Genomic DNA, 23,448 nt, shown 5'->3' on the forward strand with positions numbered 1-23,448 from the left:
AACTGGTGTGAGATGGTATCTCATTGTGGTTTTGATTTGCATTTCTCTGATGGCCAGTGATGATGAGCATTTTTTCATGTGTCTGTTGGCTGTATGAATGTCTTCTTTTGAGAAATGTCTGTTCATATCCTTTGCCCACTTTTTGATGGGGTTGTTTGTTTTTTTCTTGTAAATTTGTTTGAGTTCTTTGTAGGTTCTGGATATTAGCCCTTTGTCAGACGAGTAGATTGCAAAACTTTTCTCCCATTCTGTAGGTTGCCTGTTCACTCTGATGGTAGTTTCTTTTGCTGTGCAGAAGCTAGATGTACCATATGACCCAGCCATCCCATTACTGGGTATATACCCAAAGGATTATAAATCATGCTGCTATAAAGACACATGCACACGTATGTTTATTGCGGCACTATTCACAATAGCAAAGACTTGGAATCAACTCAAATGTCCATCAGTGACAGACTGGATTAAGAAAATGTGGCACATATACACCATGGAATACTATGCAGCCATAAAAAGGATGAGTTTCTGTCCTTTGTAGGGACATGGATGCAGCCGGAAACCATCATTCTTAGCAAACTATCACAAGAACAGAAAACCAAACACCGCATGTTCTCACTCATAGGTGGGAACTGAACAATGAGATCACTTGGACTCGGGAATGGGAACATCACACACCGGGCCTATCATGGGGAGGGGGGAGGGGGGAGGGGGGGAGGGATTGCATTGGGAGTTATACCTGATGTAAATGACGAGTTGATGGGTGCTGACGAGTTGATGGGTGCAGCACAGCAACATGGCACAAGTATACATATGTAACAAACCTGCACGTTATGCACATGTACCCTAGAACTTAAAGTATAATAATAATAATAATAAAAAAGAATGCTAGTGACTTTTGCACATTGATTTTGTATCCTGAGACTTTGCCTAATTTGCTTATCAGCTTAATGAGATTTGGGGCTGAGACAATGGGGTTTTCTAAATATACAATCATGTCATCTGCAAACAGGGACAATTTGACTTCCTCTTTTCCTAATTGAATACCCTTTATTTCTTTATCTTGCTCGATTGTCCTGGTCAGAACTTCCAACACTATGTTGAATAGGAGTGGTGAGAGAGGGCATCCCTGTCTTGTGCCAGTTTTCAAGGGGAATACTTCCAGTTTTTGCCCACCATCAGAGTGCACAGGCAACCTACAGAATGGGAGAAAAGTTTTGCAATCTATTCATCTGACAAAGGGCTAATATCTAGAACCTACAAAGAACTCAAATAAATTTACAAGTAAAAAACAAACAACCCCATAAAAAGGTGGGCAAAGGACATGAACAGACACTTCTCAAAAGAAGACATTTATGCAGCCAACAGACACATGAAAAAATGCTCATCATCACTAACCATAAGAGAAATGCAAATCAAAACCACAATGAGATACCATCTCGCACCAGTTAGAATGGCAATTATTAAAAAGTCAGGAAACAACAGGTGCTGGAGAGGATGTGGAGAAATAGGAACACTTTTACACTGTTGGTGGGACTGTAAACTAGTTCAACCATTGTGGAAGACAGTGTGGTGATTCCTCAAGGATCTAGAGCTAGAAATACCATTTGACCCATCCATCCCATTACTGGGGATATACCCAAAGGATAGTAAATCATGCTTCTGTAAAGACACATGCACATGTATGTTTATTGCGGCACAATTCACAATAGCAAAGACTTGGAACCAACCCAAATGTCCATCAGTGACAGACTGGATTAAGAATATGTGGCACATATACACCATGGAATACTATGCAGTCATAAAAAGGATGAGTTCAATCGCAAGAACAGAAAACCAAACACCACGTGTTCTCATTCATAGGTGGGAATTGAACAATGAAAACACTTGGACACAGGAAGGGGAACATCACACCAGGGCCTTTTGTGGGGTCAGAGGAGGGGAAAGGGATAGCATTAGGAGATATACCTAATGTAAATGATGAGTTAATGGGTGCAGCACAGCAACATGGCACATGTATACATATGTAATAAACCTGCACGTTGTGCACATGTACCCGAGAACTTAAAGTACAATAATAATTTAAAAAAAACACTTTGTAGCAAAATTCATTGAAAGGATTATCTACAAATGCTATCTCCAATCCTCCTCCTAATCTTACGTAACTGGGTTTTTGTTGCTACCATTCTACTGAAACATTTTTAAAAAGCTGTCAGTGATCTCTATGTTATTAAATCTATTGTTATTAAATTATAGCTTCTGTTCTTAATAGATCATTCTTTAATGGACTTTCCTCACTTGGTTTCCAAGATAGCACACTCTCTTGGTTTTCCTTTAACTTCACTGGTTACTTCTTCTTACTCTTCTCTGTGGACCCTTCTTTTCTCCCCAATTTCTTAATTTTGCATCATTTTAGAGTTCAATCATTGGCCCTCATTTGTATCCACACTTACTCCCTGGTAATCACATCTGGTCCCAAGGCTTTAAAATCAATCTACTTGGCAATGACTAATACATTCATATTAGTACTAAATCTCTTTTCCAAACTCAAGACATATGTATCTAATGACCTGTTTGATAAGTCTTGGGTTCCACCCAATAGCCATCTCAAACTCATTATGTCTCAGATTAAACTCCTTATCCACCCTCTCCACTCAGCCTACTTCACCTGTAGTCTTTCTCAATTAAGTTGATGGCAACTCCACCTTTTCACCTCTTCAAATAAAAACTCTTGGAGTTATTCTTAAGCATCTTTTCCCCTCGCACTTTACATCCAATACATTATGACATTCTGCTCATTCTGGTTGGGAGAATGTTCTTCATGGCCTCTCACATTTCTGCATGTCTTAGGAGCAGAGACATTGACAGCTTTTGCTCCTATCTTTTCAAGGATGTTTGTAAAGAGGACAGCTTGGAAGCTAGAGATATTGCTTTCTTCTGAAACAGAGGGCAGGTTTGCTGCAACACACATCTATTGCGTTTGCAACATTAATCTCCCTTTCTGTATTTCCTCTGTAGGACTTACGGAGCAAGGACAACTGACACAATCACATAAATCATTCTGCCTGCTGAAGGAGTCATAAAATCTTGCCTTTACCTAGGAGGATTTGTCATCTGCCAGCATTTATGAATCTGTGCCCCCGTAGAGTAAATTTTAGGTGCTTAACAGTTCTTGGTAGTCTTTTCTGGATGGTGAATTTCTTTAGTCTTCTCTCTATGGAAAACCAGAATGCTCCTTTTAAAACAAAAGCCACATTTGTTATTCCTTGTGCATCTCCTGCTGGCACTCCCAATCTCATTTGGAGAAAGACATATAAAAGCCTTATAACAGCCCTCTAAGTTCTCCATGACTTACACTCCAGTCACCCCTCTGACATCCCTCCAGTCGTGTCCCTGACCTCAATCTCTTTGGCTTCTCTGCTTCAGGTACTTTTCTGTCCTTTTTCTTCCGCTTGCATTCTGTTTTCTCATTATACCTATAGAAAACTCTATTACCTTCTATGAGTCTTCAACTTAAAGCCACTTGCTTAATGAGGCCTCCTCTAAGCATCCTATTAACAGTTATAACTGTTCCCCTAGTTTCTCTGCAAAGGTCCTGTGCCCCATTGCCATTCTCTGCCCCTTATCTTTTTGTTTTCTTGACAGGGTCTCACTCTGTCACCCAGGCTGGAGTGCAGTGGCTGGATCACGAGTCACTGCAACCTTGACCTTTCAGGCTCAAGCAATCCTCCCACCTCAGTCTCCTGATTAGCTCAGACTACAGGCATGAATCACTGTGCCTGGCTAATTGTTTTATTTTTATGTTATAGAGATGGGGGTCATCTTTGTTTTTCATGCTGGTCTCAAACTCCTGGTTATAGTTTTATAACTTTCTGTGCCACACTCTGATGCCTCAAAATATCTAGCAGAGACAAACATAAAACCCAGATAAAAATGTATGCTGACAATTCTAAAGACATTTATATTTTTATTTTACAGTAATTTTAATGCTAGCTTCCTAAAAATTTACTTAAGTAATGTGAATGTAAAAAATACTTTGGACTTATTTACTTAATCTAGGAATGCTCTTTTATGTATAAGCCAATTTGGTAGTCACAACATATAATGTAATACATGTGCATACACATAAACACATCTAGATGTATATACATACAAAGATCCAATAGCTTTTATCTTGGAACTCTAGCCATGAGATAGCAATACAATCTCACCTGTCTGCAAACATGTTCACATGGCTGAACTTTGTTAGCCTTGGAGGGTAATCCAGTGAAGGTTGTGAACCAAAATTTTAAATTAAAGGAGTTTCTGTGGCAGTTTGATTCTTAAAGGCCAAAACTCCCCATAATCCCAGGACACTGAGGTCAAACAGCAGCACATGAGATCATCACATACTAACCTGGTCCGACCCTGCTTAAAATAGCAGCACAAAAGCCCACTTTCCCATTCAACAGCAAACTTCAGATTCCAAACTATACTAGAGCCAAACAGTATCACAGAAGAGTACCAGTTTATCAAATTCTAATTTCTCATGACTGTATCAGACACATGGAAACAATCACTAAAACACAATCCAACTGCTGAAGCATCAAACAAGCCTGAAAAGTCTACAAACTCAAAGAGTTGGGGTGCTTCTTCTCTCCATTGGTTGGGCTCAATCGACCTGAAATGAAAATTCCTTCAGAATTTCTCAAATGGAGAGGAGCTGATCCCACTATCTGGTTCCCACAAATGACACTCACTTGCCTGGACACACACACGATGACAAACAAGCCCCTAAAAGTGTCCATACTGAAATAGTCAGGGTACTTCCCTCTCTTTATCAGTTGGGCTTGTTCAACCTGCAAGTGGAAATTCCTTTAAAAATTTCCCAAACTCAGAGGAGTAGATCCTTCCGCCTGGGCCCACAAAGGACATTCACACATCTGGATGCAGATATCAAATTTCAAAGGCAGTTCTCCCAAGGCAATCAGGAACATGGTTGGGGCCAGCTGCAGCTGTTCCTAGAGAGAGGGCACTAATCACCAGCAAAAATTGGACAAACATATGCCTAGGAGGACTTTGAGACTCCCAGCCCATGGCAGCTGAGCCAAAGTGTTCCTGGTCGGGGAACCAAAATCTGTTACTGAAACACCAGGGGTGTGGTCTAGGTCCTGCTGCTCCCTAACAGAGAACCAATTAATATTACCAATTATTGCCAAGGAAGAAGGCTGAATTGGATGCTGTAGCAGAGGAGATGCAAGCTCAGTCTCAAATCCATCTCCCTGACCAACTAAAATTATGAATTTACATAGCAGGGAAGAAATGTAACAATGTATAGAAAAACAGGAACTCAGGAGGCCTAAGGAAGTAATCATAATTTATGAGAAGCCTGGTGTGCCATTGTCTGAATGGGATCATCTGGTGAGTTTCAGTTCTTTCATACTTTTTGAGGGACCTAAGGCTCCTTTTACTAAGGATGAAATTCATATAAAACAAATAAAATTTCAAGCTTTAAGACCAGAAGGGTCGATTTCTATGTTTATACAAAAAACTATCCATGGGACTACAGGTGAGGTTTCAATTCCAGTGCCAGTGCTAGCTGCAATCTGTCTCAAGTCTGCCTACACTTCTGGCAAACTCTGTCTCAGGACCTTGGCCAGGAGAATAGCTTCCTCTCCCATCTGTGGGCTCCTCTCCCATCTGTAGGGCTGCTGAGATTGCCAAGCTCTTAGAATACTTCAGTTCCAGAGCAGACTCCTTTGCATCAGACTTTCAGACTAGCTCTGGAGTCTCTCTAGAACTCAGCCCGTGCTTATGGTGTGTGTGCAGTGGGATAAGACTGGAACTAGACTCCTACGACTTCCTCCCAGAAACACATGCTATTTGACAGAGTAGTTACTCTGCAGGACTTTAGCAGGGGATTCTCCAAGTCCACTTCTCTGATGTAGCTAATCTGTAGATCACAACTGAAAGGTTTAGCCTTATGTGTCACTGCCTCAGGGCTCTCTGGGCCTAGCTCAGTTCTGATATCAGTCCCATTATACTGATATTAGTCATAATATTACATGTATGACTAATCATACAGTATTAGTCATAAGTGACTTCCCAAAACACTCATGGCAGCTTGGATTCTGGCACAGACATGGGCTCTCTGAATGGAAGCAATGAATTCTGGTTTCACAGGTGCTGAGGTTATGCTACTCCGCTTTGGGCTTTTCAGGCTGTGTGAGAGACCTCTGATTCTAGGTATCTCCAGCTGCCTAGTCCTGAATGTTCTTTCAACCTTTGAGACTCCACAGGTCCTTCAGGGGGTCATGGTGGAGTAGACATCTAGGGGAGTCATTTGGGCATGGAACCAATTCCACAAAGGGTTCCAACTTTGAGATTCCAGCGCTATCACCCAATCGTACAGAAACTCAGACAGAATGAAGAGAACACATTCATCATCAATTACACACTGCCAAGAGTCCACCCTGAATTAATGCTTTATAATTCCTGTACTGATCTTGTGAGTAGAACAACACTATTGCATGGCATTTTTGTGGTTGTAAGCATACATTTATAAAATATACACATTTTAAAGCCATTATATTATCAATGGTTTGGTCTATCTTTATTTTTTGGTATACTTCATACTACAAAGAGTGGCAATAAGCTGGCCATCTTTGAACCCCTGGGAGGCCCTGAAACTGTTGCTCATGACAGGGAATGGGGACTGCATGGCTGAGTGTCTGTGGGAGGCTGGTGGAGCCACTCCCTCTGCATATTCTCACAATGTGTCAAGGGTCTCTGGGATGCTTCGTTCATATTAATGTCCTTAATTAACATTTAGCAATGTGAAACTGGAATACAGCAGCCAACTTAGGAAGACATCTGATAGCTGTTGGCACCTACCCATAGAATCCAAAATCTTCCTAGGGTTTCTGAGGAGACTTCCTTATGCAAGATCTTCTGGAGGACTTTGGAGAGACCTAAAGGTCAAAGAAGCACTCTATCCCAATCTACATTATAATAAGTTCTTTCAACATTACCTTGAGGCAGTGAGTAGAGGCTTGAACATTTCTGTGTGGTAGTACATTCCTGATTTCTGTTCAACAGGGAACTCACCAAGAGACTCTCATACTCTCAAATCCTGGAGAAATTCTCTTTCACCAGAAGTCTTTCTAGGGAAAAAGTCTTCTTTACTGGCTTCTAAGATGACAGGTGGGCACTGGGACCTGGGATCTCCCTGAAATACTTGCCCTATGTCAGAATTCCTAATGAAGTTCCTCCTAATGGTAAAAAGGAGCACCCTAACTCTTAATTCAGGAGCTTTGGTGATTGAGCAGATTCTTCACATCTGGACACTCGGGGAGGGGTTTTTCATCCAGTCAGAAGACCTTGAACTGATGGTGGCTTTAGATGTGGTTGCATCTTTCTGTAGCAAAAGAACAGTGTTTTAACATACTGGTGGCTGGTGGGAAGGCATAGAAGAGCCAAGTAAACACAGGTTCTTTAGGGTCAAAAAGCCTGATAACACCAATTTAAATGGATCCCAGAAAAGAATGAGGGTTTCTGGAGTTTGAAATAAATAACAATCTGCCCTGTAGAAAACCTTGACACCAAAGTAGAATCTTGAAGTTTTTACAGAGGAAGAAATGGGATGTATAGATACTTCATGGAGAGAACAAGTCATGCCAAAATGTTCTGGGTTGGTGATGAGGTTTCCATGCCTCCAGAGATATCAGGAAGTGGTATATGGTTTTAGCTAGATCAGGGAATTGGGAAAGTGTGGGATCCACAGGACATGCTTTCTTGGCTTCGAGCATCCGAGGACATTTTAAAGCTCTAAAGCTCTCTGATGTTTTCTAGTTTTCTTAGAGTCTAACGAAGAGAAAAACAGGAACTTTGGCTATACTACAAAGCAGTAGGGGACTCTCTTTGTTGCTCCTAAATATTTTCCTTCTGACTTTTTCATCTCCTGTTCTCCATTTTTCTACCCCAAATTTAGCTGTCATTATTTGCCTAGTTCCTGCTAATGCATTCTCTAAATCCATGTCCCAAAACTGTGGTTAAGAAAGACACCTGAAGCTTTCTTCCTTCATCCTTTGTGACCAAAAAGTTGATCTGAGCTCCTGCCAAACTTGCTGAAAGAGAGGAAAATCAGATAGGAGGTTCATTAGAGATTGTCTAGTCTCAAGAAACTAAGTCCTGGAATGTAGACACATGATTGCATAGACGCATGATTGTGTGTGCAAAACAGACCAGAACCCAGACGTTCTAAATCCCAAGCCATTGTTCTTTGTTTTGTAAGATGCTGGTTTCCACTTTGTGATGAATCTTGCTTGTTGTACCTCCAAATATTTCATCATGAGTCTCTTCCTCTTGTGACTTTAGTTGAATTAGTTTACACAAATATTTGATCTGGAAACTGTTCTCTCCCTCTAGCCTGGTACTGGCTTGAATATCTTGAACAACAAGTCCTATTATGTTAAGGGAAAATTTGATTGATTAATCTTCAAGTATGTTTTTTTGTCTTTTTTAGCCCAACATATTATTTCTCTTATTATACTTATCATCAGAAAATCTGGAAGATTCAGCAATCATCAGAAATTTGAAATACAAGTCATACTTCATGGGAGAAATAGGCCAATAGTAGTTTTCCTCCATTGTGTTTGCCTTTCTTTTTTTGTAGAACTACTTTATAGAGGTATGTTTGACATACAAAACGTTGTATGTGTTTAATGTATAAACCTTGATTAAGACAGAGATGAATACATACTCTTGAAACCATCACCACAATTTATGCCGTAAACATATTCATCACTTCCAAAAGTTTTGTCTGCTCTATTTATTATCATTATTGTATGTATATATATGTTTGATAAGATCATTTAACATAAGATCTGCCATCTTTCTTTGCAAATTAGCAAGAGTCCTGTCTATGATGCTGCTGAGGCACTTTGAAAATCACTATTTAGAAATCTGATTGGATGCCGTACAACTAGACATCAGCAAAATGTCAGAATGGGGCTTTCTAGTACTTACCTTCACACAGGAACATCAATTGAAAAAACTATCTGTGCACAAAAATACCTTCACAAGAGCTGAGGATACCAGGTAAAATATTACAGAATATTTGTGTAGCAGAGAAATAAGAAAAGATGAATTGATGAGCATAGAAGAACAATTTTACATTACTTATGTCATCCCTCCCACAACACCAGGCATCAGAGCATAGAGAGAGGCAACCTTTGTGTTGAAGAAGTAAAGGGAAGTGGGCACTTAACTTTCCCTTCGACTGAAACACAGCCTGCTTCAGTGAAATACAGCATGCCACTATGGCCCCGAACTCCAGGCTGGTACCTGCAGACTGAGCCAGAGTAAATCCCACAGCCCAGGTTCCAGACTTGTATGGCAGACATGGTTTCTGGATATATCTTAATGCCAGATCTATCCCAGTGCCCTAGGTGTCAGATGGTCCCTGGGACCAGCCCAGCCCCAGTGACTCCTGGCTCCAGACTGCTCCCAGGACCAGGCTGGCCTCCACAACTCCAGGTTTCAGAGCAGCCCCTAGACCAGGATGGCCCCTGCAACTCTAGTCACCAGGCCAGTGTCCATAGATCCAACCTCCAGCCTGGCCCCTGTGAATACAGGCTCTTGGACTGCCTAGTGCCAGGCTAGCCCCTGTGGTCACAGACTCCAAGTGCACCCTAGGTTTCAGACAAGCCCAGAACTAGGTTGGCTCACACAAATCCAGGATTCAAGCCCACCCCAGTTCTAGGTTGGCAGCCCTAGCCCTTAGCTACGTGTCTGGCAAGGATCTGCAGACCCAGGCTTCAGGCCTGCCTAGCACTCGGCTAGTTTCTGCCACCCTACTCTCAAGGCCAGTTCCTAGGGTCACATGCTCCAGCAGACCCAGGGTCCAGGCCCATCACAGTTGACTCCACTATTGGGCTTGTGTCCATAGGCCCAGTATCTAGGACTGCTTCTGTGGACCTAGGTTCCAGTCCAGTTCCTCCAGCTCTAGGACCCTAGGCAGCCTTCGTGGACCCAGTCTCCATGCCAGCCCTGAAGACCTAGGTTCTAGACCAGAATTCACACACCCAGCCTCCAGGCCATTCCCCAGCTTCTAGGCCAGCCCCTGTGGCTACAGGCGCCAGTTTAGCAGCTATAATCTCAGGCTCTAGACTGGCCCCACCCCATTCCAGCCCTAGGCCAGTTTCAGGATTCAGGCTGGTTTTTGTGATCTGAGATCCAATAAACTCAAAGCCCAGCTGTGCTCTAGCAAACCCAGCATACAGGCTGAGTTCAGCAGACCCTGACAATAGGCTGGCCATCATGGACCAAGGCTCTAGGACCATCTCTGAGGACTCAGGCTCTAGGTCAGCTCCCATCTACTAAGATCCTAGGCCCATTTCTTCAGATTCAGGCTCTAATCCTGCACCAGTACCAGGCCAGTCACCACGGACTCAGATTCCAGGCTCATCCCAGTAGACCCAGACACTAGGCCCATTCCATAACCTAGCCAGCCCTTGCAGACACAGGCTCCATGCCCACCTCCCAGCCAGGTCAGCCCCTGTAGACATGGGCTTTAGTCCACCCCTATTGGTACAGGCTCTATGCCCGCCCTTATAGACATAGACTTTATGTTCATCCCCACATACCCAATGAAAATATACACCCAGTGGATTCAGGATTCAGGCCCAACTCTATAGACCCAGGAACCAGGCCTACCACCTGTTGACACAGGCACCAGGCCAGCCTGCCTGAAGGCTTCAGCAACAAGTTCACCTGCAGACCACAACAGACACCCTACCAAGAATTGCTGGATGACTGGGAAAGGGTTTTTCCAGACAAAGCCAGTATGCAAAGACTAGAATAACTTCCTTGTATTTCAAATGTGCAGACACAAATGTACAGCCTAAAAATCAAGAACTATAAGAGAAAAATGATACCACCAAAGGAAAAAGAAAAGAATAACCAATAGCTGACCCTAAAAAAATAAAGGTTTATGAACTTTCTGACAATGAATTTAAAATAATTGTCTTTAAAATGCTCAGTGAGCTTCAAGACAGCACAGATAGATGACTAAAAAGAATCAGAAATAATACATGAACAAAATAGAATTCAACAAACAAAAAGAAATCATAAAAAAAGAGACATTCTGGACATAAAGGACACAATGGTTGAACTGAAAATTTCATAGAGTTCTTTGAAAGCAGATTGTATCAAGTAGAATAAAGAATCAATGAACTCAAAGACACATCATTTGAAATTACTGAATCAGAGATACAAAAGGAAAAAAATGAGAAAAAATGAAGAAATCCTATGGCAATTATAGAACATCAGTAAGAGAACCAATGTACATGTCATGTGAGTCCCAGAAAGAGAAGAGAAACAGATAGGGAAAGAAAGCTTATCTGATGAAATAATAACAGAACACTTTCCAAGTCTGGGGAAAGAGAAATATACAGGTATAGGAATGTTGAAGGTGTTTGATAAGATTCAATCCAGTCAAGAGTACAAGATATATTTTAATTAAACTGTCAAAAATCAAAGAAAAGCAAGATTCTGAAAACAAAAGGAGAAAAGAAGCAAATAACATATAAGGGAGTTCCAATAAGGCTAATAGCAGATTTATGAGCAGAAACTTATAGGCTGAGAGCGTGGAATGATATATTCAATGTTCTATAGAAAAAAGTGTCAACCAAAAATACTGTTCCCGGGAAAATCTGTTTTTTGCAAATAATGGAGAGATTAAAATCTTTGCCAGACAAACAAAAATTGAGGGAGTTTATCGTCATCAGAGTTGTCTTACAGGAAATGCTAGAGAACAAATGTTAGGACACAAAGCATGTCATAATAAATTTGAGAAGACTGATATCATATCATTTATCATTCCAGATCACAATGGCATGAAACTAGAAATTAATAACAGGAGAATTTTTAGAAAGTTCACAAATACATGAAAATTAAACAACGTGCTTCTGAACAACAGATGGATTAAAGAGGAAATTAAAATGGAAATTAAAAAATATGTTGAGACCAGCAAAAATGGAAACTCAACATACCAAAACTTGTAAGATGCTTCAAAACATTTACATTGAAAAAGAAGAAATATCTTAAACAACTTAACGTTACACTTCAGGGAACTATAAAAAGTATAAACTAAGCCCAAAGTTAATAGAATGAAGGAAAAAATAAAGATCAGGGCAGTTAAATTCAATAGAAACTATGAAAACATTGGAAAAAAAAGACCCTGAAATTTGGTCTTTTGAAAAGTTAAATAAGATTGACAAACCTTTATCCAGACTAAGGGAAAAAAGAGAAAAAAAGTTAAAAATAAAATCATAAAAAGGAGAGATAATAACTTACATAACAAAAAAAATCAGAAGAGACTATTATGACCAATTATATGCCAACAAATTGGATAATCTAGAATAAATGGGTAAATTCCTAGATACATAAACCCAACCAAGATGAAGAAATGGAAAATCTAAACAGACCAATAATGAGTAAGGAGGTTAAATTAGTAATAAAAAATATTCCATTAAAGAAAAGCCCAGGACCTTATGGCTTCACTGCTGAATTCCACCAAACATTTAAAGAAGAAGTAATGTCAATCCTTCTAACACCCTTCCAAAAGATTGAAGAAGAGGGAATACTTCCAAAATTATTTTATAAGGCAAGCATAATCCTAATACCAAAGATAGAGACACTTCAACAAATGAAAATAATAGGCAATAGCACTGATGAACTTAGGTTCATTAATAAATATCAATACTAACAAACTAATCACAACAGCATGTCAAAAAGATCATTCTCATGATACAGTGGGCTTTAATGTAGGGATGCAAAGACAGTTCAACATACAGATCTATAAATGTGAAATACCACATCAACAGAATAAATAACAAAATCTATACAACACTTTATAGATGCAGAAAAAGCATTTGATAAAGTTCACCATGATTTCATGATTATGAACTCTCAAGAAATGAGGTATAGAAGGAATGTAGCTCATACAATAAAGACCATATATGATAAACCCACAGCTAACATCACACTTAATAGTAAAACATGAAAAACATTTTTCTAAGATTAAGGACAAGACAAGGATGCTCACTCTCACTACTTCTATTCAATGCATTAATGGAAGTTCTAATCAGAGCAATTAGGCAAGAGAAAAAAATTAAAAGCATCCAAATTGGAAAGAAAGTAGCTAAATATGTCCCTGTTTGCATATAAGATGTTCTTATATATAAAAAATCCTAAACACTGCAGCAAACTAGGTTAAAACTACTAAACAAATTCAGTAATGTGGCGAGATACAAAATCAATGTACACAAATCAGTAGTGATTCTATACACTGACAATGAAAGACCTGATAAAGAAAAAAATCCTGTTTGCATAGCCACAAAAAATAAATCCTTAGGAGTAAATGTAAATAAGGTACTAAAAGACTTATATAGTGAGAATTATGAAACATATATGAAAAAAGTGAAGAAACACAAATAGATAGTAAAACATTTCTTATTTATAGATTGGGAGAATTAATACTGACAAAATGACAATAATGGCCAAAGTGATTTACAGATTCAAGGCAATTCCTAACTAAATACCAATGACATTCTTCAAAGAAATATAAAACACCAAAAAATGTATATGTAATCACAAAAGATCCTTAAGAACAAAATCAATCATGAGCAACAAGAACAAAGCTGGAGATATCACACTACTTAATTTCAAAATATACTAGGAAGCAATAGTAATGAAAACAGGATGGTACTGGCTTAAAAACAGAAACATGGAACAATGGAACAGAATAGAAAGTCCAGAAATAAATCCATGTATTTAAGATGATTAATTTGACAAAGTTGGCAAGCAGACATGAATGGGGAATGAACAGTCTCTTTAATAAATGTTGTTGAAAAAACTGCATATCCACATTCAGAAAATTGAAATTAGACCTTATCTCATACCACATGCAAAAATCAACCCAAAATGGTTTAAAGACTTAAGTGTAAGACCTGAGACTGCAAAACCACTAGAAAAAAACATGGGAAAAAAGCTTCCTGATATGAGGTGGGGTAATGATTTTTGGATAGAATCCCTAAAGCACAGACAACGAAGGCCAAAATAGACAAATGGGATTACATCAAACTAGTTTCTTTTTTTTTCTTTTTTTTTTTTTTGAGACTGTCGCCCAGGCTGGAGTGCAGTGGCACGATTTCCGCTCACTGCAAGCTCCACCTCCCGGGTTCATGCCACTCCTGCCTCAGCCTCTCGAGTTGCTGGGGCTACAGGAGCCTGCCACCATGCCTGGCTAATTTTTTTGTATTTTTTTTTTTTTTATTAGAGATGGGGTTTCACCATGTCAGCCAGGATGGACTCAATCTCCTGACCTCGTGATCTGCCCGCCTCAGCCTCCCAAAGTGCTGGGATTACAGGAGTGAGCCACCATGCCCAGCCTAGAACAGTTTCTATACAGCAAAGGAAACAATCAACAGGATGACGAGGCAACCTATGGAATGGAAGAAAATCTTTGCAAACCATACATCTAATAAGGGGTTAATGTTTAAAATAAGAAACTTAATAGCAAGAAAACAAATAATCCAAATTAAAAATGGACAAAGACCCTGAACAGATCTTTCTTTATTTTTCTCTTTCTCTCTCTTTGAGTTGATTTTTTTTTACTAGTTTATAATAATCTTAAAAACTGTATCAACCCATAAACCACCACAGGTAAGAGGATGAGAGAGATAGAGAATTAATGCTACAGTATGTGGACAGAGTGGGGAATCCCGGTATTCCCTAGGGTAGTGTGGAATGGAGGCAGGGAGTGTGAATAGGAGGCTGTGGCTTGGATCCTTATTGCTGCATGGGGGTTGGATAGCAGAGGAGTCAGGGACTCAAGTTCAGCTAGGAAATAGGGAACATCTCACACCAAAGGCAATGGCAGTTGGCGGCCAGGGGGATGACAGTACATTTTCTACACAGACTACAGAGGTGAGTGAGAGCTTCAGAGACTTGCATCCCTACACGGGAAGAAATTAGTTAGAGGTTGTTTGACTTACAGCTCCCAAATTGGTATCTGGTTCAATTTCCTAAAATGGCAGCTCACCATTCATGGAGAGGTACTGAGAAGAAAAGTATAGCAAGAATATTTGGTTTGGAGCTCAAGTAAGGGATAAGGGGAGACAGTGGCGCTCTCTAAATCTGACTCAGAAAAGCAAGGATTGAAAGAGGGCCTTGGGTGAAATGGCGGCCAACGCTGTGGGAGAAGACATTGCACCAGAAGTTGTACGTATTCCTGAGGGCTCCGGGACACGGAAGTTCACATTAGGCAGGAAAACAACCGAGAACAATAAATTAAGACTTCATGTTGCTGTCACCTGGCATAATATAAATCAGGTATTTTTTCTCCTTTTTAAATATAATGCAACTCGTCAACACATTAATTTAAAATCTGGTCTTCAGTCACATTGCTTCAGATCACTAGAGAATTCCTGGCTAAAGAGCAGTGGGTGGTAAACAAAACTCAACATTGTAAGAACCATCAGCTCACATTGCCCAGAGACAAGTGGAAAGGGAAGGGCTTATCTAATCCAATAATTTTTTTTAAGCCCAATTCTGCATCTTTAACAGAAGGAGGGTGTAAAAATTTTTAACAAAGCATAATCTAAGTTTAAAGTTACAGAAAAGTGTTAAATTTCTAGGTAACTTATCGCCACTTGGTAATGAGACACATTGGGCATGGAGTGGATAAAGGGGTGCCCTAGGAATAAACACAGGGCAAGAGGGGCTGTTTCCAAAGTAGGCTCATTTCCAGTTGTTAGAATCATGCTCATTAGGTAAAGGAATCACTCAAGAAACTTAAAGCTTTGTGGAGTTTTTTTTCTCCCCCGCTTTCTTCTTTAAACTGAGGGGCTGCATTAGACGGTACTTGTGGAGTCACTCACACACAATGTTACTCAAACCCACACTACATTCACAGACGCATGGCATTAAAATTTATACTGTAGAGCAATATTCTTAGCCAGTGTAGAGAAAACAAGTGCATTTTAACTTTTTTCTTTTTGTGTGTGTTTATAATCCCAAACTCCAGTGTGATCCGTCATTCCCTACCTACCTAATTCCTTGAGTAAGGTATTTTTTGTTTGTTTTGCATTTTTTTTTTTTTTTTTTTTGAGGAGGGGGAAAGAGTAGGGAATAGGGCAGCAGGTAAGTCAGGAGAGAGGCAACAGTGAGAAAGGGATCTTGGTTATGCTGAATGGTCACTGTGCTTATCTAGATTTGGAGAGGGGAATCTGGAGTCAGGATGTCAATACAGAAACAGATTTTAGTGCAAGGAAAAAGTTTTGAAGGAAATTAAAAGTGCTAGTCCAGTGTAAACATGAATGATAAAATAGGAAAATGACCTTATTACAATTTTGGAGAAGCAGCAATAAGACATCAACAACCTGGGGTAGTGGCTCACACGTGAGCCCTGAAAAGGAGGTGAAGTTCATTCTGCAGCACTCGTCGTGTGGGTTCTGGCTCTGGGCTCCACACACTTGGGGCAGCTGAGCCCACTTGCCTCACCACAAGGGGATGGGTGAGATGGATGAGAAGGGGCATCTCCAGGTCTAGGCAGTGGGAGGAGGAGGAGGCTATTCCGGGTGCCAGAATCACCCAGCACAGCACTCTGTGGTGTGCGGACACCCCCTCCCCAGCCGGCTGCAGCTAGCTCCCCACCATCATCCTGAATAGACATTTCTCAAAAGAAGACATATAAATAACTAAGGCGTTTTTATTTTCTAATGCCCAACATACTCATTATCTAGAAAAGGCAAATTAAAACCAAAATACCACCTCACACTTGTTAGAATTGGTATTATCAAGAAGATGAAAGGTCACAACTGTTGGAGAGAATATGAGGAAATGAGAACCCTTGTGTACTCTTGGTGGCAACATAAACTAGTGCAGCCTTATGCAAAACAGTACAGAGGTTCCTTAAAAAGCTAAAAATAGAGCTATCATATGATCCAGCAATCCCTACAGCATACATTTTTAAAGGAAATGAAATCAGCACAGGCACACCTCATTTTATTGCTCTTCACTTTATCGTACTTCACAGGTATGATAAAGCTTCTATTTACAAATCGAAGGTTTGTGCCAACCCTGCGTGAAGCAAGTCTACTGGCACCATTTTTCCAACAAATGTGCTCCCTTCCTGTCTGAGTTACATTTTGGTCATTCCCACAATATTCAGACTTTTTCTTTGTTATTGTATCTGTTAAGGTGATCTGTGATCAGTGATTTTTGGTGGTGCTATTTTAGCTGTTCTGGAGCACCATAAACTGCACCTGTGTAACACAGCAAACTTAACTGATAACTGTTATGTGTGTTCTGACTGCCTCACCGACTGACCATTCCCAGACTCTCTCCCTCTCCTCTAGCCTCCTTATTCCCTGAGACACAACATTTAAATTACATCAATTATTAACCATACAATGATCTATAAATATTCAAGTGAATGGAAGAGTCACGAGTCTTTTATTTTAAACAAACAGCTAAAAATGATTAAGCATATTGAGGAAGGCAGGTCCAAAACACAGTCCAAAAGCTAGGTCTTTTGCACCAAACAGTTAGCCAAGTTGTGAATGCAAGGAAAAATCTTTGAAGGAGATTAAAAGTGCTAATCCAGTGAACACATAAATGGTAAGAAAGCAAAATAGCCTTATTGCTGTTTTGGAGGAAGTTTTAGTGCTCTGGATAGAAAATTAAACTAGCCACAACATTCATAAACCAAAGTTTAATCCCAATCAAGACTCTAACTGTTTTAAGTTACTTGAAGGCTAAGAGAGGTGAGGAAGCAGCAGAGAAAAAGTTGGAAGCATCAGGTTTAAGGAAAGAAGCCACTTCCCCTTTTCCTTCCTTCCTTCCTTCCTTCCTTCCTTCCTTCCTTCCTTCCTTCCTTCCTTCCTTCCTTCCTCCCTCCCTCCCCCCCTTCCTTCCTTCCTTCCTTCCTTCCTTCCTTCCTTCCTTCCTTCCTTCCTTCCTTCCTCTCACTCTCTCTCTCTCTCTCTCTCTCTCTTTCTTTCTTTCTTTCTTTCTTTCTCCTTTAGACAGAGTTTCACTCTGTTGCTCAGGCTGCAATGCAGTGGTGCAGTGATCAGGGCTCACTGCAAACTCTGCCTCCTGGGCTCAAGTGTTTCTCTTCCCTCTGCCTCCAAAGTAGCTGGGATTACAGGTGCCAACTATCATAACTAGTTGACTTTTTTTGTATTTTTAGTAGAGATGGGGTTTCACCACATTGGTCAGGCTTGTCTCAAGCTCCTGACCTCAGGTGATCCACCAACCTCAGCCTCCCAAAGCTGGGATTATAGGCATGAGCCACCGCGCCTGGCCCATTTTCATAACATAAAAGTGCAAAGGAAAGCAGCAAGTGCTGATGTAGAAACTGTAGCAGGTTATCCAGAAGATCTAGCTAAGATAATTGATGAAGGTGGTTACACCAAACAACAAATTTCCCAGGTAAATGACACAGGTTTCCTTTGGAAGAAGATGCCATCAAGGACTTTCACAGTTAGAAAGGGGAAGTCAATGCCCAACTTCAAAGTTGCAAAGGAAACGTTGACTTTCTCATTAGGAGTTTATGCAGCTGGTCAGTTTAAGCTGAAGCCAATATTCTCTTACCATTGCAAAAATCCTGGGGCCCTTAAGGATTCTGCTAAATATGCTTTGCCTATGCTCTATAAATGGAAGAACAAAGACTATATTACAGCACCATCTATTTACAGCATGGTTTACTGAATATTTTAAGTCTACAATTGAGACTTACTGCTCAGGAAAAAAATATTCTTATAAAAATATTACTGCTCATTGACAATGCACCTATTCATTCAAGAGCTCTGATGGAGATGTTAAAGGATATGTATTTTTTTCATGCTTGCTAACATACATTCATTTTGAAGCTCATAGATCAAAGTAATTTCAACATTCCAAGTCTTATTTAAGAAATATATTCTGTAGGGCTACAGCTGCAATACATTGTGATTTCTCTGATGGATTAGGGCAAAGTAAATTGGAAATTTACTTTCTTGGAAGTAAATTGGAAATCTTACTTTCTTGGAAGGATTTTCCATTCCATATGCCATTAAAAACATTCACAATTCATGGGAAGAGATCAAGCTATCAACATCAACAGGAATTTGGAAGAAGGTGATTCCAATCTTTGCAGATAACTTTGAAGCATTCAAGATTTAAATGGAGGAAGTAACTGCAGATGTGGTGGAAATAACAAGAGAACTAAAATTAGAGGTAGAGCCTGAAGATCTGACTGAATTGCTGCATGCAATCTCATGATAAAACCTGAATGGATAAGAAATTATTTCTTATGGATGAGCAAAGAAAGTGGCCTCTTAAGATAGAAACTACTCCTGATGAAGATTCTGTGAACATTGCTGAAATGATACCAAAGGATTTCTAACATTACATCAACCTAGTTGATAAAGCAGTAGCAGGGGTTGAAAAGATTGATTCCGATTTTGAATGAAATTTTACGTGGGTAAAATGCTACCAAACAGCATTACATACTACAGACAAATCTTTTGTGAAAGGAAGAGTCAATCAATGCAGCAAACTTATTTGTTGTCTTATTTTAAGAACTTGCCTTAGCTACCTTAACCTTCAACAAGTCCCACCCTGGTCAGCAGCCATCAACATTGAAATAAGACCTTGCACCAGCCAAAAGATTACGACTCTTTGAAAGCTCAGATTATCCTAAGCATTATTTAACAATAAAGTATTCATAATTAAGATAGGTACTTTTTAAAGACATAATGCAATTTGACACCTAAGAGACTAGAGTATAGTGTGAACGTAACTTTTATATGCACTGGGAAACCATAAACTTTGTGTGACTTGCTTTAATGAAATATTCATTTTATTGCAGTGGTCTGGAACTGAACCCTCAATATCTCTGAGATATGCCTGTATGTTAAACAGATATCTGCACTTCTATGTACATTGTAGAATTATTCACAATAGCCAAGACATAGAATCAACCTAAGTGTCTATTAACAGATTTATAAACATTAAAAATGTGGTACATATGCACCAGAGAATACTATTCAGCTTTTTTTTTTTTTTTTTTTTTTTGAGACGGAATCTCGCTCTGTCGCCCAGGCTGAAGTGCAGTGGCGAGATCTCAGCTCACTGCAAGCTCAGCCTCCCGGGTTCACGCCATTCTCCTGCCTCAGCCTCCCGAGTAGCTGGGACTACAGGCGCCCGCCACCTCGCCCGGCTAGGTTTTTTGTATTTTTTAGTAGAGATGGGGTTTCACCGTGTTAGCCAGGATGGTCTCGATCTCCTGACCTCGTGGTCCGCCCACCTCGGCCTCCCAAAGTCCTGGGATTACAGGCTTGAGCCACTGCACCTGGCCTATTCAGCTTTTAAAAAGAAGGAAATTCGGTAATTTGGAAGCACATAGATGAACTTGTGTATCTTAAGTAAGATAAACCAGGCATAGAAAGACGAATACTACATTATGTAACTTAAATGTGAAATCTGAAAAAGTTAAATTCACTGAAGCAGAGAGTATAATGGTGGTTACCAGATATTTGAGGAGGTGGTAGGGATTGGGGAGATGGTCACAGGATATAAAATTCCAGTTAAATAGTTGGAGCAGTCCAATAAATCTATTGTACAGCATGGTGACTATATTTCAAAATGCTCTTTTCTGAAAATTGTTATAAGAATACATCTTAAGTTGTCTCACCCAAACATTAAAAGTATATAAAATAGTACATATATGAATGAGCTCTACTGTGCCATTTTACAATGTATATGTATTTTAAAACATCATGTTGTACTCAATAAATATATACAATTTTCATTTGGAAATAGTTAATGATTAAAAAGCATATTCACTAAGAATAAAAGAAGGAAATAGCTTTGTTTCACAGTCCCAATTTTGAAAACCAAAAATTAAATATTCATTTCTTTTTCTCCTGGCCATCTTTTTTTTTTTTTTTTTTTAAATTTATTTATTATTATTATACTTTAAGTTGTAGGGTACATGTGCATAACGTGCAGGTTTGTTACATATGTATACTTGTGCCATGTTGGTGTGCTGCACCCATCAACTTGTCATTTACATCAGTTATAACTCCCAATGCAATCCCTCCCCCCTCCCCCCTCCCCATGACAGGCCCCTGTGTGTGATGTTCCCCTTCCTGAGTCCAAGTGATCTCATTGTTCAGTTCCCACCTATGAGTGAGAACATGCGGTGTTTGGTTTTCTGTTCTTGTGATAGATTGCTAAGAATGATGGTTTCCAGCTGCATCCATGTCCCTACAAAGGACACAAACTCATCCTTTTTGATGGCTGCATAGTATTCCATGGTGTATATGTGCCACATTTTCTTAATCCACTCTGTCACTGATGGACATTTGGGTTGATTCCAAGTCTTTGCTATTGTGAATAGTGCCGCAATAAACATACGAGTGCATGTGTCTTTATAGCAGCATAATTTATAATCCTTTGGGTATATACCCAGTAATGGGATGGCTGGGTCATATGGTACATCTAGTTCTAGATCCTTGAGGAATCGCCATACTGTTTTCCATAATGGTTGAACTAGTTTACAATCCCACCTACAGTGTAAAAGTGTTCCTATTTCTCCACAACCTCTCCAGCACCTGTTGTTTCCTGACTTTTTAATGATCGCCATTCTAACTGGTGTGAGATGGTATCTCATTGTGGTTTTGATTTGCATTTCTCTGATGGCCAGTGATGATGAGCATTTTTTCATGTGTCTGTTGGCTGTATGAATGTCTTCTTTTGAGAAATGTCTGTTCATATCCTTTGCCCACTTTTTGATGGGGTTGTTTGTTTTTTTCTTGTAAATTTGTTTGAGTTCTTTGTAGGTTCTGGATATTAGCCCTTTGTCAGATGAGTAGATTGCAAAAGTTTTCTCCCATTCTGTAGGTTGCCTGTTCACTCTGATGGTAGTTTCTTTTGCTGTGCAGAAGCTCTTTAGTTTAATGAGATCCCATTTGGCCATCTTTTTTTAAAAGGTGTCAGAGCCCACCCAAACATATGATACTGCCAGTTAATACTACAATCATCCCACAGTATCCTGGAGCAATTGGTTCCAGGATCCCTAATGATATTAAAATCCACTCATACTCAAGTCCTGCAGTTGGCTCTCTGGAACCTGCAGATAGGAAAAGTCAGCCTTCTGTGTACACAGGTTTTGAATCCTGCAAATACTGTATCTTCAATCTGCATTTTGTTGCAGATGTGGAACCTACAGATATGGAGTATTGACTGTATTTATTGAAAAAAATCCAACCATAAGTGAACCAATACAGCTTACACTTGTGTTGTTCAAGAATCAATTGTGTTTTTCAGGATATTTAATAATTATATATATTCATATAATCCCAAATCCTTCAAACAATCTTGGGGTCAGTATAATTGTCTATACTTTAGAGATAAAGGAACTGTTGTTAGATGAATTCATCCAAAGTCACACAGGTGTTTAAATGGCAGTGGTAAAACTATATTTGAATAAATGACTAAATGATTCTTGATTACATGTGCAAATCAAAGGAACATCAAGTAAATGACTATCAAATGTATTGCTATCATAGAGAGATACTTTACTCATTAGCATTGTAGGTTACAAGCGGTTCTCTGGCTGCCTTAGGCAAAAAGGAATTCATTATTGAGGAAAGATCTTAGCTCTCAGCTTGGGAACAGAGAGCAACATAAGGACTATATTGTGTTCCCTCAAAACTCACAGGTTGAAGACTTAACCCCCAATGTGATTGTGTTTGGAGACAGAGCCTTTAGGGAAGTAGTTAACGATTAAAGAAGCCTCTAGATCAACAAGGAAACTGGCAGATAATATGGTCTCAAATAGCAAATGACAATTTGAAGAGAAATATTTGTCTATACATCTCACTTGAGAGCTCTTGTCAAAGGTTCTGGGGCCTTAATCCTGGGTGAGTTATTTTCATGTTGTGTAATTTTGAGCAAGCTATTTTCCCTATCTCTGCTTCTATTTCCTGCTCTATAAAATGTGGATAATAGTAATGATTACCTCATAGAATTGTTGTGAGGACCAAATGAAACAATATACTAAGAAGTTAGAATGTACCTGGCATACTGTTAATTTCTCAATAAATGTAGGTCATTATTATTCAAAACCTATAGTCAGGCAACTTGAAGACATCATTGAATTTCTCTTAGTTACGTTCTCAGTGTCCTTTAATTGAATGCCCATAGCAGCTTTAAAAGACTTCCCTGGTAAATAACAAATTCTTCTTCCTGAAGCATGAGGGAAAAGTGGAGATGGGGTTGGGCATCTAATAGGCCCTGGTGCAGAATTTGTTATTGAGAAACATACGATCTCACGGGAAGAGAGTTAAGGGAACTGAGTTTAGAAGGAGTGAGCCTATGAAAGTTCTGTCAAAAGTAAGCACATTCATAAATAGAGTT

The 23,448-nt window shown here is 39.6% G+C and overlaps 1 protein-coding gene across 7 annotated transcripts in view; it reads right to left on the reverse strand.

The window, feature by feature from the left end:
- LOC105496096 (glycine N-acyltransferase-like protein 1) overlaps positions 1 to 23,448 on the reverse strand; it is a 59,146-nt gene that overhangs the window by 18,159 nt on the left and 17,539 nt on the right. Inside the window, exon 1 of one of the 7 annotated variants that reach the window (XM_011766176.3) lies at positions 3,092 to 3,865. The exons of the other annotated variants lie outside the window; for them this stretch is intronic. The gene's annotated coding sequence lies outside the window, so the exon portion shown is untranslated. Of the gene's footprint in view, positions 1 to 3,091; positions 3,866 to 23,448 lie in introns of those variants that run through there. 7 annotated transcript variants of the gene reach the window in all.

The sequence above is a fragment of the Macaca nemestrina genome, chromosome 12, assembly GCF_043159975.1.
Source record: "Macaca nemestrina isolate mMacNem1 chromosome 12, mMacNem.hap1, whole genome shotgun sequence".
Taxonomy (NCBI): Eukaryota; Metazoa; Chordata; class Mammalia; order Primates; family Cercopithecidae; genus Macaca; species Macaca nemestrina.